The sequence below is a fragment of the Babylonia areolata genome, chromosome 34 (genome assembly GCF_041734735.1).
Source record: "Babylonia areolata isolate BAREFJ2019XMU chromosome 34, ASM4173473v1, whole genome shotgun sequence".
Taxonomy (NCBI): domain Eukaryota; kingdom Metazoa; phylum Mollusca; class Gastropoda; order Neogastropoda; family Buccinidae; genus Babylonia; species Babylonia areolata.
In genome coordinates this window covers 16490359-16495358 of record NC_134909.1, presented here as the reverse complement: position 1 = coordinate 16495358, position 5000 = coordinate 16490359, and the positions used below count along the sequence as shown (strand labels likewise).

Sequence of the window (5000 nt, the reverse complement as noted above, 5' to 3'; positions counted from 1 at the left end):
CCCCCCCCTCCCCAAATCCCCCCTCACGGCGTTTTTCTTTGATGGTTTCTTTATTCAGTGTGAAGCAGTGAGTGTGAACTGGTGAAACTGTCCTGCAGCAAAAAGACCCCCCCCCTCCCAAAATCCCCCCTCACGGCGTTTTTCTTTGATGGTTTCTTTATTCAAGCTGGCACAGTTCTGAGGCATAGTAGTAGTGTCCTGTGATGGTTTGACCCTTTGGCGAGTAGTGGCCAATCATCATGATTCCCACTGCCGGCGAAGTCCCAGAAACCAGAACTGAAGCCACGACCTTTGCAACAGATGCCACCTGTCTGAATTTCCGTATGGAGGAGGGACTGGAGAGCCAGAGGGATTCCATTGCTTGCTTTTCTTTTCTTTTTCTTTATTTTATTTTAATTTAATTTTATTTCATTTATTTATTATTCTATTTATTTATTTTAATTAATTAATTAATTATTATTTAATTAAATTTAATTAATTAATTAATTTATTCATTCATTTATTTATTTATTTTATTATTTTTTTCTCAAGGCCTGACTAAGTGCGTTGGGTTACGCTGCTGGTTAGGCGCTCGCGCGCGCATGTGTGTGACGTATGTGTGTGTGTGTGTGTGTGTGTGTGTGTGTGTGTGTGTGTGTGTGTGTGTGACCGCCGTTAGGTGTAGCCGGTGTGTGTGCGCAGGGTGTGTGTGTGTGTGTGTGTGTGTGTGTGAGAGAGAGAGAGAGAGAGAGAGAGAGAGAGAGAGAGAGAGAGAGAGAGTTCGCTGTGTGTGTGTGTGAGAGAGAGAGAGAGAGAGAGAGAGAGAGTTCGCTGTGTGTGTGTCTGTGTGTGTGTGTGTGTGTGTGTGTATCTGACTGTGCTATCGTATGAATAAATCTCAGGGCGAGTCCGATCCTAATTTTTGCCTGCATCACGTAAGGGAGATTACTTCTGAAGCACTTTCGTTTCCCCCCAGCCGACGAGACAGGTACTGCTTCTGCTTCCATGCGTGCCAGCATACTGTGTACGGTGTATTTTATCATAATGTTAGCGCATGGTAATATTCATGCATTATGTCATAGAATGAACATTGCATTTTGGTATCAAATGATACGGCTGTGATGTCTTGCATCGGCGATTGTGACGGAAAGTGACCTTCTGATATCGTGTTGTTGGGCTCAGTCCTTAGCGTTTCGAGGAGCAGTCTTTTATGATCGGTAGTATGAAGTTTGATCATGTTGTTTTGCCCATGTCGTAATTGCCAGAGATAGCAAGGAAAAGCATTTTTACGTATCTAATATGAGGGGGAAAAGCCTCCAAGAACGAAAATAAAATTGTGCGAGAAAAAAATTATCCACCCAAGATTTGGAACAGAGATGCTGTGCTGTGAAGTACAGGAAGGGAGAGGGGGAGGGCGGGGTGGATGGGGGGTGGGGGGGGGGGGGGAGAGATTCTGTAGATTTAGTTTATCCATGATTTGATAATAATACCGTAAAATATCATCATGATTCCACACCTCTTGCACAGGCAAGGAAGTTGATAATGGTCATATCATGTAAAGTAAAATAGAAATTAAAAGTTGCATTCATATTTTTATATTCATTAATCAGATAATCAGCTGTTGTGACATTCACAAGTGTGTGTGTGTGTGTGTGTGTGTAAAAAGGGTGGTTACTCAAAATGTCTGTTTTGTCTGGGTGTGAATTTGAGTTTGTGACTCTTAAACTTTGACAAATCAAACAGGATTTTTTGTTTGTTTTCAGTAATTTCTGTTTAGGAGGAAGGTGGTAGAATGGTTAAGATACTTCTCTGCCAATACAGTGCTTATGAAGGTCTGGGTCTGACTTTCACTTTTGCCCTTTCTCCCAAGTTTGGAATCACAGAATCACAGAAATGTTTGGCTATAGCCGTTATAGGCTAAAAGCCTTTTGCCCTCATAATCAGTGTCCATTTATGTGCTTTTGGATCGCTTGTTGTGAACAGACCCTTGTTTAAATCTGGCATAGTGTATACTACATTTATCTACAGCTCAATAAAGATTTAACTCTGTGGAAAATACATGGTCCTTAAACTTTTTGTCAGTGTGATTTTTGAAGGCGTTTACCGATGGTGCATTGATGGTGTCATAGAAAGGTTATTCCACAGGTTTATGATATGGTTAGTAAAAAAAACTTGCGGAACTGGTTAGTTACGAAATTAATTTTGTTTATTTTGAAGTTGTGCCCTCAAGTTTTATCGTAGTTAGCCATAGTAAACAAGGAAGAGGTGGTGCAAGGATAATAAATATTGGCTAAAGCAAACCGGGCGTCTAGTCATTGTTGGAGACAATAAATCAAGGTCCTGTGTGCAGCATGCACTTGGTGCACTGAAAAAAAGAACCCATGGAGATAAAAGTGTTTGTCCTCTAGCAAAATTACATGGAAGAAATACACTCTGATATGTACACAGATGAATATGCATGCACTCAAAGCCTTACTGAGCATGTCGGGTCATACTGCTGGTCAGGCATCTGCATTAGCAGATGCGATGTTGCATTTAGATGGATTTGTCCAAAAGTAGTGACATGTCTTCGAGAGACTGAAACTGAAAACTGAAATTATTGCTATTTTTTGGGGGTGGGGGTGGGGTGTGGGAGATGGGGGGTGGGGGGTGGGGGACAGTCTTGTATGTATATAGTATGATAAAGTGACAGCAATGAATGGTACAGTTTTGTAGTGGTGTTTTTTCTTGTCTATAGTATACATACATGTATAAGAAGTTACAGTTTCAAGGAAGCAACAAAGCATCCTTTGTCACGCAAGTAACATATATATATATATGCTACACCACTTCTACTGTCAGTATCAGTATCAGTAGCTCAAGGAGGTGTCACTGCGTTAAGTCAAATCCATATACGCTACACCACATCTGCCAAGCAGATGCCTGACCAGCAGCATAACCCATATGTGCTTAGTCAGGCCTTGAGGAAAAAAAAAAAAGAAAAAAAAAAGGGGAGTAGATGCATGACTTAAGCGCTGTCCCAGTGCTTTGGCCAAGCCTTTACCGGGTCTTGGTTTCTCAAGTCAGTGGGAAACCATTTACAGCTTAGTCTTTTGTGAACGACTATGTCTCTCAAACTAGGAGGCAAAATTGCACTCACTCTTAGTGCTGCAGCCTTGGGGGCTAGTTGGCCTTTGGGAACCATCCCAACAACGCCGACTGTCCTAAAACCCTGTTGGCCGAGAGAGTGGGGATGTACTCGGGCAAGACACTCTCCACTATAATCAAATTCTAGCCCAAGTAGTCGGAACAGCAGTTGCCTCGGTCATAGTCAGACACGACTGACTATCATATATATATATATATATATATATATATATATATATATATACCAGGTCTTGACACTGATAGGTGCTGCAGGTGGGAAAAAAGATAGAACTTATTTTTATACATGAAGTGCTGTGTGTAAGCTATGGTGCATTTCTCTTTATTTGGCATTGCAGTTGATGCCTAAAAGTATGCTTGTGTCATTAGATTTAGTCTGTGTTTGACTAATCAGTGTTTCAGTTTATGTAATGTATGTATGTATTTATTTATTTATTTCAATTTCATTTTAAATAGTGTATGATACCAACAATACAGCTTTGTCATCAAGAGACAAAAAAAACAACTTCATTTGGAAGAAATAGGAGCATTAAGTGGAAAAGATGAGTGATGACACAGATAATTTTTGTTTTGTTTCGATGATCTTGTGCTATGAATTGTTGTTCTGTACCTTGGAAGATGTGACACTTGTTAACCACTTGACTGCTGTCACCAGTATGCTGATTGGTGAAGGGCTGTTGCCTTGCTGAGATAACAAAGAGAGCTTTTGTCTCCAAGTCAGAACGGAGGTTATCATTGTTCATTGGACTTCTGATTTCGTATCGATAATACACTGTTCAGAAAAAAAATTCAATTACACCACTTAAAAGTACACACACACACACACACACACACACACACACACACACACACACACACACACACACAATGTTTTGATGATCTTGTGCTATGAATTGTTGTTCTGTACCCTGGAAGATGTGACACTGATTTTTCTTGTTAACCACTTGACTGCTGCCAACAGTATGCTGACTGGTGAAGGGCTGTTGCCTTGCTGAGGTAACAAAGAGAGCTCTTGTCTCCAGGTCAGAACGGAGGTTATCATTGTTCATTGGACTTATGATTTCCTGTCGATAAATACACTGTTTTTATTCAGAAAAAAAAATCAATTATACCACTTAAAAGTACACACACACACACACACACACACACACACACACACACACACAAAATGGTAACTTCCCAACAGATTCATGCTACACTGATCTCAGATCACTAAGGTTCAGTAGTTAAGGGATTAATGATGTAGATTATATTTTGATTTTTTCAATTTTAGATTTATTATTATTATTATTATTAACATTGTTATTATTATCATTATCATTTTTTAAAATTTTTTTTATCCTATAGCACCAGTCTTCAGTCAGAGACCAAACTCATAAGAGCTTTATAAACATGGGATCATTTTCCTGTCGATCATACACTGTTTTTATTCAGAAAAAAGAAAATCAATTACACCACTTAAAAGTACACACACACACACACACACACACACACACACACACACAAAATGGTAACTTCCCAACAGATTCATGCTACACTGATTTCAGTTCACCAAGATTCAGTAGTTAAGGGGTTAATGATGTAGATCATAATTATTATTTATTTATTTATTTATGTAAGCTTATCTATTATTTATTCACCTTTTTTTTTCTTTTCTCAAGGCCTGACTAAGCGCGTTGGGTTACGCTGCTGGTCAGGTATCTGCTTGGCAGATGTGGTGTAGTGTATATGGATTTGTCCGAACGCAGTGACGCCTCCTTGAGCTACTGATACTGATACTGATGTAGATTATATTTTGATTTTTTCAATTTTAGATTTATTATTATTATTATTATTCTTGTTATTAACATTGTTATTATTATCATTATCATTATCTT

The 5000-nt window shown here is 39.1% G+C and overlaps 2 protein-coding genes across 2 annotated transcripts in view; one reads left to right on the top strand and one right to left on the bottom strand.

Moving 5' to 3' along the window:
- Window positions 1-5000, bottom strand: part of LOC143277697 (ABC transporter G family member 20-like) — a 328227-nt gene that overhangs the window by 73413 nt on the left and 249814 nt on the right. The gene's annotated exons all lie outside the window — the stretch shown is intronic.
- LOC143277560 (phosphatidylglycerophosphatase and protein-tyrosine phosphatase 1-like) overlaps window positions 963-5000 on the top strand; it is a gene marked incomplete at its 3' end in the record, with an annotated part of 15067 nt that continues 11029 nt past the window's right edge. The window contains exon 1 of the mRNA XM_076582439.1: window positions 963-1003. The remainder of the gene's footprint in view (window positions 1004-5000) is intronic.